Consider the following 11,162-nt stretch of genomic DNA (forward strand, 5'->3'; position numbering starts at 1 on the left):
TGGCTGAAAACATGGGTGTTGTTTAAGCTTATTTATGCAAACAAGAGCAAAAGAGTTCGTAAAAGTTTTTCTTTTTCACTTTCAGTTTATCAACTGAATTGCTTGAGGACAAGCAAAGGTTTAAGCTTGGGGGAGTTTATACGTCTCCAACGTATCTACTTTTCCTAACGCTTTTCCTCTTGTTTTGGACTCTAATTTGCATGATCTGAATGAAACTAACCCTGGACTGACGCTGTTTTCAGCAGAACTACCATGGTGTTGTTTTTGTGCAGAAATAAAAGTTCTCAGAATGGAACGAAACTTTGCGAGGATATTTTATATCAATAATAAGAATTTCTGGAGCCAAGACCTGCCGGAGAGGGGCACCTGGGTGGGCACAACCCACCAGGGCGCGCCTCCTCTCCTAGCGCTCCCAGGGGGGTTGTCCCCTCCTGGTGGCCCCGCAGACCATGATTCCAATGCTATAAAATCCTATGTTTCCAGAAAAAATCAGGGAGAAAGAATTATCATGATCCACGAGACGGAGCCGCCGCAAAGCCCCGTTCTTCCTCGAGAGGGCAGATCTGGAGTCCGTTTGGGGCTCCGGAGAGGGGGATCATCGTTCTTCGTCATCACCAACCCTTCTCCATCGCCAATTCCATAATGCTCCCCACCGGGAGTGAGTAATTCCTTTGTAGGCTCGCTGGTCAATGAGGACTTGGATGATATTCATCATGTAATCGAGTTAGTTTTTGAGGGCTTGATCCCTAGTATCCACTATGTTCTTAGATTGATGTTGCTATGACTTTGCCATGCTTAATGCTTGTCACTTTGGGCCCGGGTGCCATGAACTCAGATCTGAACCGCTTATGTTATCATCATTATATCCATGTTTTAGATCCGATCTTGCAAGTTATAGTCACCTACTACATGTTATGATCCGGCAACCCCGGAGGGACAACAACCGGGCCCACTCCCGGTGATGACCGTAGTTTGAGGAGTTCATGTATTCACTATGTGTTAATGCTTGGTCCGGTTCTCTATTAAAAGGAGGCCTTAATATCCCTTAGTTTCCAATCTGGACCCCACTGCCATGGGAGGGTAGGACAAAAGATGTCATGCAAGTTCTTTTAATAAAGCACGTATGACTATTTACGGAATACATGCCTACTTTAAATCGATGAACTGGATCTAGTGCCGTATCGCCCCAGGTTATAACTGTCACATGATGAATATCATCCAACAAGTCACCGATCAAATGCCTACGAATTTATCTTATATTGTTTTGCTAAGTTACTACTGCTATCATCACTGTTACACTTGCTACAAAATTGCCGCTATCACTGTTACTGTTACTATTGTTGTTGTCACTACTATAAAAACTATCAAACTACTTTGCTACTGATCACTTTGCTGGAGATAATTAATCTCCAGGTGTGGTTGAATTGACAACTCAGCTGCTAATACCTTCAAATATTCTTCGGCTCCCCTCGTGTCGAATCTATAAATTTGGGTTGAATACTCTACCCTCGAAAACGGTTGCGATCCCCTATACTTGTGGGTTATCAACCGGTGCTTAGGTGCTGTTCTTACTTGAACAAACGTCATACTTATGATTAACCCTCCCGCAAGTATCGGCAACTACGAGGAGAGTATTAGGAATAAATTCTAACCATAGCATTAAAATTTTGGATCCAATTGGTCCTTTATGGAATAGTGCATAAACTGGGGTTTAAGCTTCTGTCACTCTCGCAACCCATCATGTAATTGCTACTCCACAATGCATTCCCTTAGGCCCAAATATGGTGAAGTGTCATGTAGTCGACGTTCACATGACACCACTAAGGGAATCACAACATACATAGTATCAAAATATCGAACACGTATCAAGTTCACATGATTACTTGCAACATGATTTCTCCCGTGACCTCAAGAACAAAAGTAACTACTCACAAATGATAAACATGGTCATGGTCACAGGAGTATTAAATAGCATACTGGATCTGAACATATAATCTTCCACCAAATAAACCATTTAGTAATCAACTACAAGATGTAATCAACACTACTAGTCACCCACAAGCACCAATCTATAGTTCCGGTAACAAGATTGAACACAAGAGATGAACTAGGGTTTGAGATGAGATGGTGCTGTTGAAGATGTTGATGGAGATTGCCCTCCCCAAGATGGGAGAGTTGTTGGTGATGATGGTGACGATGATTTCCCCCTCCGGGAGGGAAGTTCCCCCGGCGGAATCGCTCCGCCGGAGGGCAAAAGTGCTCCTGCCCAAATTCCACCTCGAGACGGCGGCGCTCCATCCTGAAAGTCCTCCGCTTATTTTTTCTAGGTCAAAATGACTTATATACTAGAAGATGGGCACCGGAGGTGGGCCGAGGAGGGCACAACCACCAGGGCGCGCCTGGGCTCCCTGGCGCGCCCAGGTGGGTTGTGCCCACCTGGTGGGCCCCCTCTGGTAGTTATTTGCTCCAATAATTCTTGTATATTCCATAAAAAATCCCCGTCAAGTTTCAGCTTGTTTGGAGTTGTGCAAATAGGTGTCCTGATGTAGCTTTTCTAGGTCCAGATTTTCAGCTGCCGGAATTCTCCCTCTTGGTGTATACCTTGCCAATTATGAGAGAAAAGGCATTAGAATTACTCCAAAAAGCATTATTGTGGGTAAAAACATTATAAATAGCAGTAAGAAAACATGATGCAAAATGGACGTATGAACTCCCCCAGGCTTAGACCTCGCTTGTCCTCAAGCGAAAACCGAAATCGAAAAACATGTCCACATGCTTTGAGAGAGAGAGGTGTCGATAAAAACAAAATACGGACATAGAAGCATCATATTGATTATTATAACATCAACAAAATTAAATATAGGACTTTTATCATCGAACTTTTATCATATCACTACAAAAAAAGACACATCTGTGACATTTTGGGCCGAACGAATTTTTTTCTGTCATACTTATGACACTTCTATGACAATAATTGTGACAAAACACGGTATCATCATAGATGTGGTGGGGTCCTACTTCTATGACAAAAAATCATGACAGAAAATGAGTTTTTCGTCCTGGGCGGGCCGGAGATGCAGCTGCATGACATTCTTTGGGCCGTCCGTGACGGAAAAAACCGTGGTAGAAGCGAGGGCGAGGAAAATATCGGGGTGTTCTCGGTTACGGTGGGTGGTCGGGGCCGAGCGATGCGCGTTTCTCTCATACACGCACACGCGTGGGTGCGAGGCGCTGGGCTCTAATTGAACTCGAGCGATTGCACTGCAGGCTACGCGTTACTGAACCCGAGCGATCGATCGATGGCTATTAACTGAACCCGATCGAGCGATTCCTTCGCTACTGCTGCTAACTAAAGCCGATCGATGCTGCCTCTGGATGAACAGTGAGCATTGCTGGGGGGTTTAGATGAACAGTTCCCGGTGGGGGTGGATGAACAGGACCCCGTGGTGTTGCCTCTGGATGAACAGGACCCCGACCGATTGAGCCGGTTGGGGCTGGATGAACATGACCCTGTGGAGGGCAGGATGAACAGTAGACGGTGGAGGGCTGGATGAACAGTAGCCCGTGGAGGGGTGGTTGAACAGGAGCCCGTGGAGAGGGCTGGTTGAACAGTAGCCGGTGGAGTAGCGCGCGGTGGAGGCTGGATGAACAGGAGCCCGTGGATGAACAGTCGCAGGTGGAGGCTAGAGGAGGTCGACGGTGGATGAACAGTAGCCCGTGGAGGCTGGAGGGGGTCGACGGTGGAGATGAACAGTATCCCGTGGAGTCCCATTTTGCGGTACGCCACACCCCTCCTGATGAACAGGACCCCCGTTTCGACCGTAGCGCTCCAACACAAGTCCGTTTCCTCCGTTTTGCGGTACACCACACCCCTCCCGATCAACAGGACCCCCGTTTCGACCGTAGGAGGTCCGTTTCCTCCGTTTTGCGGTACGCCAGACCCCTCCCGATGAACAGGATCCCATTTCAAACGTGGCCGGTCGAAGACAAGGCCGTTTCCTCCGTTCTGCGGTACGTGAGGCCTCGTTTCCATCGGCTGTTCCGTCCAAGCCGGTTGGCTCCCATGTGTTCTGTTGCCTCCCGATGAACACGACGCATTCCGTTGCCTCCCCATGAACACGATGACGACGCAGTTTCTCCGTTCCGACCTAGCCATGTAAATGAGCCCTGGCCGTACGTACGCGCGAGTAGGCGTTCGAGACCCCGCCCGTATGTACGTACATGGCCGTATTTACTTTCTTGCACCCTGGCCACTGTACGTACGTGTACATGCTATGTGCGCGCCTCTACTACGACACGTGCGCGCCTCTACATCGACCAGTATGTACGTACACGTTCGCGACCAGAATGACAATGCTACGTATGCTTCGACCAGGTGGGTCCCGACTGTCAGGCACTTCCTTGCCTGTGAAGATGTAGCTGGTGGGTCCCAGCAGTCAGGGGGCCAATCATTTTTTCTGCCCGGATGCACTTCCTTGTGTGCGAAGATGTAGCTGGTGGGTCCCAGCAGTCAGGGGAAACGTTTTTTTTCATGAAATACGATGGCCCGTCCGGTGGGTCCCCGCTGTCAGGTGGAGGAATAATTATTTTGTGCGTAATAAGGAGGCATTTCCTTGCTGCGGCCATGGACCCAGCTGTCAGCCTCTCCACGTACAGTACTCTTCCGATGGAGGTCGTTCCTTGACCATGTTGACCACGCCGCGCCGAGAGCACCAGGGCGGTGGACGACGGCGAGGCCTAGGTAGGGGACGACGCGGAGCCGGGGAATACGCGGCAGTGGAGGCCTGCGCAGAGAGGAGTACGAGGGTTCACTGGTTCGGGTGCGGTGTGAGGCTGCCGTTGCTGCAGGGCCCGGCCAGCGGTGGGAATATTAGGGGGCGGTAAGGCGTCCGCGGCAGCATAGCCGGCCACGGGAGGCAGGAGCATGCGACACGACCGGCGCTGCTTTGGGCGGCTGGAGCAAGAAGACCAGAGGTTGAAGAAGCACTACGGCCGTTGGATGGACATCGTACGGTCACTGGAGCTAGAATCGTTCATATTGACTAAGTTGACAAAGCACTCCGTCCCCGTCAACTTAGTAGGCCCACAAGTCAGCCACCCAACAAGGTGGGTCCCAACTAGCAGGGGGAGTATTCATTTTTTTGTGCGTAATAAGGAGGCACTTCCAATGGGTCTGAGCTGATAGCGGGGGGAACATTTTTTTCGCGAAATACGGTGACCCGTCCGGTGTGTCCCAGCAGTCAGGGGGAAACTTTTTTCGCAAAATACGGTGGCCCGTCTGGTGGGTCCCTGCTGTTAGGTGGAGGAATCATTATTTTCCACGTAATAAGGAGGAATTTCCTTGCTGCGGTTGTGGACCCAGCTATCAGCCTCTCCATGTACAGTACACTTCCGATGGAAGTCGTTCCTTGACCACGTTGACCACGCCGCGTCCCATTGCATGCATGCGTCCATGGGTGTGGTGCGTCCCCACTGTCAGCCTCTCACGTACAGTCATCTTCCGAAGACTCTCGGTTGTTGACCACGTTGACCACACCGTGCCGAGCGCACCAAAGGCCGGTGGACGACGGCGAGGCCCCAGACTGGAACGACCGGGAGATGGGGAAGACGGGGCAGTGGAGTCACAGATGGAGAGGAGCGGGAAACTTGACTGGTTCGGGTGCGCGGCAGCACAGCCGCGGTGCCGCCCACGGGAGACATGAGCAAGAAGAGAGGTTGAAGAAGGAGCACGACCGTTGGATTAATATCCAACGGTCCAGCTGCTAGAATCATTTGTTGATTAAGTTGACAAAGCCCTGCGTACACATCCGCTTAGTAGGCCCACAAGTCAGCCACTAAATCTGACGGGTCCCAGCTGTCAATGGCAGGAATAATTTTTTTCGCATAACAAGGAGGCACTTCCTTCCGTGCGAAGATACAACCGGTGGGTCCCAACTGTCAGGTGGAGGAAACATTTTTTTTCAGCTTAATAAGGAGGAACTTTCCTTGCGTGCAACCATGGACCTCGTGGGTCCCAGCCGTCAGGCTCTCCACGTACAGTCCTCTTTCGATGACTCTTGTTTGTTGACCACGCCGCACCGAGCGCAGCGAGGCGGTGGACGACGGCGAGGCCCCGGACGAGAACGACTCGGAGATGGGAAGACACGGCAGTGGAGTCGCAGATTGAGTGGAGGAGAAGGGTTATAACTGGTTCTGGTGCGGCGTGGGGCTGTAGTCAGTGGAGAATAACAGGAGGTGTGGAGGGGTGGAGGGATAGCCTGGCGGTCGGTGGGGTAGCGCTTCGCAGCGATGCATGCTAAGCAGAGCCGCTAGCCGCCGGAGGCCGGACCAGGCGGTCCCGGCGACGCTGGAGGAATAAGACGAGAGATTGAAGGTGCATGCCGACCAAGTTGACAATGCCCTGCGTAGGCTTCGACCTATTGGCCCACATGTCAGCCTGCAAAAATGTGGCATATATTTAACCCATGTTTTCTAGAATGTACAGTCCATTTGCTGGGCTGGGTGAACATATAATTTCGCGTCAATGCGGCCCATTTATATTATCTAAGAAATCCAAGCCCATTTGCACTTCCTTCTAATACACGAATTAGCTGGGCTCGTTATATATATAATGTTATGTTAGAAGGAGCAATAAATATCAAAAGTAAACCGGAGAGGCACATTTTTTATATACATAATTAACAAATTAGCGAGTTATTGCTCAAAATAAAAATGAGCGCGTTATTATTACATTGGTCCTTAAAATCTTCGCAAGCTTTTGTACGCAATCACCAGGATTTTCCTTGCGTGTGAGTTAAAAACAACCAGGATTTTCCTTACCAACTTCTGTTCAACATTTACTTTTATAAGTTAATAACACGTGGGATGTTTTCATAATGTATATATAAGTCTCTATAAAATATATGATAATAGTAATAATATAAATATATATAATATGGTTAAAAAATACATTGGGATGCCGATCTTTAAGAAAAAGCCCATTGGCCGGTATGGACCTCAAAAAATAAGTTGAAACCATTGTCACCCGTATGTCGTGGGCTACGCATGTTAAAATACAAAACCTAGGCCTAGCTGATACTTGTTCGCCCTCTGGAAAAAAATGATACCAGATCCCCGAGCAAACTGGATTATAGAGGGGGCCGGCGACACGACTGAAGAAGCACATCAGGAGCGATTTTTTTTCTTCAGTGGATGGCTCTCAATGGCGTTTTTTACTTGCCTCTGCACCATACAACTTGTATTTTTAGCCTCCTAGTCCGTGGTGGACCAGCAACCCATTTGCTGGGCGGGCCAACCTACAGAAACCAACACTCGGTTTTTCATCAAGCCCCAAAAACAACGCAGTACTATGTTTGTTTTGAGGCCGAAAACATTACGGCAGGGGTTGAGCGGGGGAGGGGGCAAGACAGAGCAAAAAGATTAAAAAGAGCTGATGCGCCGTTGCTACCCTAACAAAGCAAGTGCAATTCTTCTCTGGAAGAAGGTGTGCCGTTGACACCCACACGTCACATACCCCACAGTAGGCATACTAACAAGTTCACACACAAGCACAACAGAAAAGGTAAACATTCGTATCAAACTCAGGTTCACAGGACACGTTCATATTCATAGCCAACATTCACTATCAACAACTCAAAAGATTCATATATACACAATTTCAGCATGTCTATGGATCCAAATGATTGATAGATCACACAACAATATTCATAGATAATTCACAAAAAGATTCAGATATACACATGTTTAGTATGTTTATGCATCCAAATGATTGAGATCACAGCCAATACGATCCATGGACGAACTTTAATTACCTAGGGTACAGACTGGTAAATGCTGTTCAGTCGGGGGTACTTCTTGCTAAAATTAATACTTGTACGAGTAAACTTTCGAGTACATAAGAGGCAGCACAGACAATCTGAACTTTGCTTGTAGGTTTATCCTCAAATAGTGGCCTCGTGCCGAGGGAGGTTTGAGCAACTTGGCCACTACTTTCATCCAACTAGTTTACTGGCTCATCTTGGTCCTGTATCTCGCCAAAATTCTACATTGTAGACGAGAAAGGAGGCGGTTGAGAAAATGAACCACCCAATTTTTTTGTGTAGTTCAACTGAAATGGAGCATCCCTGGCGTGCAGACTGATTAAGTGCCAGATGAATATACGCGTCAACCAACTTGTCTGGAATCTTTAGACTCCATGCCATACAGTTTGCTACCATATGTGCCGATAACCAAAAGGCACAAGTTGGGACCAAAGACTGGACTGCGTTTTTCTGGGCTATGCGCCAAGCAATATTTTTGGCGTTCACTGTCCTAATACTTGGAGTTTGACAATTGGTTGATGCCGGTTGATACTCGAATGAATATAGGCACTTCTTCTTGTCAACATCTATGCTTGTCTGAGTGAACTTTGGAGTACATAGCAGCAACATAAGTACCTGTCCATCTGATCTTTTTGTGCAGTTCTACTGAAATCACCCGATGTAATGATTTGCCTGCGAGTTCAGGCTCCAAGTTACTCCTTTATGAAATCGGCAAATAGTAGCACAATACCAAAGTACCAATACATATGACAAGCACAATAATCAGGATAAAGACCAGTACCAACCTGTGTGAGGTAGCATATCAATTACTATTTCCTTTGACTGGAAGCCGAGATAAGTCAAGCGACTGACAGCAAAGGAAGAATGCAAGCCGAGATTAGCAACTAACAGGAAAGGAAGGAAGCTGTCGAGGCAATGAAGCACCTAAAGTTTTTGTGCAGTTCCACCAAAATCGAGCATCCCTGTTGGCACATATATTGAGAGAGTGAGATTACTGTAATAGTGGGACTAGTTGATGAAACATACACTAACAAATAGAAGCACCCTCATTATCTTAATGGGTAAAGTTAGCATTCCCTCCCTGCTCCACCACATGATTCACCTCCATAGACAAACATACACACGTACATGATTCAGCATAGAGTGCTACTAAAGATTTTTTTAACTCCGACAGGAAAATTAGGCAGCAATAAATTAGTGGTACTTAAGTACTCCTAATTAATTAAGTGAGATAGCAGAAGTGGAAGGGCTACCTGGAGGATTGTCTCACATGTAAGGTAGTCGTTGCCGGAGCCCTTGAATGGCCTCGACTGAGGCCTCTGGCTTCAGCAAGATTGCCTTGGCACTATTTACTCTTCTTCTTCCTCTTCCTCTTCATGCTCTGTTTCTCATTCTCCTCACCAGTTGGTGAAACCAAGTACATGATTGGCCTTGTATTTCAGAATTGGTTTTGTCAGTGAGGGAGTACAAGTATACTAGTAAAAATAGCATTATTTTCTCATGGCAGTCATAAATAAAGATGAACACATGCATTAAATATCATTCTTACCTAAAGGAAGGTTATGGTGCCAATATGGATGATGAGGATTGGAACACAGATCTCCCTTTGTGCAGTTCCACCAAAATGAACCAACTGTTCCATTCTGACATTCCAGTTAAACAGCACAAAAGTCACTTCTTTTAAGAAGAGTTTTGTGCAGTGCACCAAAAGGTCACAACAGCAACCATGTGAAATGGATATCCCTGTTTGCACAAAAAGCTACAGAGTAGTCCATTTGAAATGTGTAAAAAGACTTATATCGAGTGCAGTGCTTTGATGTGTCGCATCAACTCTTACAAGACCGAGAAGTTTGATTACTACAACGCCCTCTCCCTCGCGGACTAAGCTCCGATGCCTTAATTGCACCTGCCTTTGGCTGCATGACAGGTGGGCCAACCACTTGTTGGGCCCACCTATCATAGACGCAAAGGCAGGAGCAGTAAGTCAATGAACCTGTGTCCCTCCCTCGCGCATGAGCGTGGTGGCTGGCAGGACTAGTAGGAGCTTTCGCTACACGCTTCTTGACGGCGGCAAACTTGCGGATGGAGTTGACCATCATGTCGTCCATGCGAGAGGCGAAGCCGGCGTCGGCGAGGTCTACGACGCCGGTGGTTGCCAGCACCGTCTGGAAACGCTGCGCGGTGCGGGGCCGCAGGCCGGTGCCTTGGATGATTTGGCACAGCCGACTGCCGCTCATGACCATCGCCTCCATAGGTGCTTCTGGCTCCTGGTCACTTGGTCTTGGATTGGAGTGAGCAGTGTTGCGCAGAGACTAAGGAGTAGATGGATTGGAGTGGTGGGGCGCCTTTATCTGAGAATCCAAACTCTGTTGCATTCACATTGTGCTGGCTCTATTCTGCTTCTCCAATTAATTCCCTCTGCATGTAGAGTAATTTGAGGATGCATCATTGACCGTTCAACGTCTCGGGAACCACTACCCTCTCCCTCCTTGGCATTCTAGCACCTATGGAGGTGACTGCCGCTCGCGTCTATCGCGTGTCAGGAGACGTTCCCGTCGACGACGAGGTGCCTATGGTGACTTCGTAAATTTCAAGATGATAGTACTAGTATACTCAATATTGTGCACCGCGACCAAGGCCGAGAGGAAAACAAGAGAACTACGCATTTATTTACGGTGTAGATTCACTCATTTTGCTCCAGATGTACTCCGTCTCAGTGTAGTCTAGTCACTTGTTGAAATCTCTAGAAAGGCAAATACTCCTTTCTGGTTTACAGGGCTATACTAGCAAGTAGTACTACAATAGTGGGCTCACATAGCAAATTTGTCTCATGCAAGAGCCTGGCTATATGCGTGCTCCAAGGTTCGCAACTGCCATGTTCAGGTTGCACTTGGCTCTTCGCCTCTTCGAGAAGACGAACAATGATGTTACTACTACTACTTCTACAGTATCGAATCCACTGCTGCATGTTCGAATCCACTGCTGCATGTCCGTCCACCGCGAGCGGGAGGGATAAGCAAAAGCCTGTCCTCATCTGTGAGCCACCGCGCGCATGGGCGAGGGAGAAGGCGTGTAGTAGTAAAATCAAGCTTCTCCTTGTTGTACGAGTTGACGCGACACATCATAGCACTGTCCCCACATGGATGCCTCTAAGCTTGGCTGAAAGACCCGCATTGTACAATACTCCATTTGCTGCAACCTCTAACATTTACCCCACCACAAATTAAAATATATATTCCTGTCTTGATCAGATGAGCGTGCAAACTAGAATCACCAGGATGACAGGTAGGGCCAGAAGATTATTTTAACCAAAAAATATAGCATGGAGCCGACCCCAATGAT

The sequence above is a fragment of the Aegilops tauschii genome, chromosome 4 (genome assembly GCF_002575655.3).
Source record: "Aegilops tauschii subsp. strangulata cultivar AL8/78 chromosome 4, Aet v6.0, whole genome shotgun sequence".
In the NCBI taxonomy this organism is placed as follows: domain Eukaryota; kingdom Viridiplantae; phylum Streptophyta; class Magnoliopsida; order Poales; family Poaceae; genus Aegilops; species Aegilops tauschii.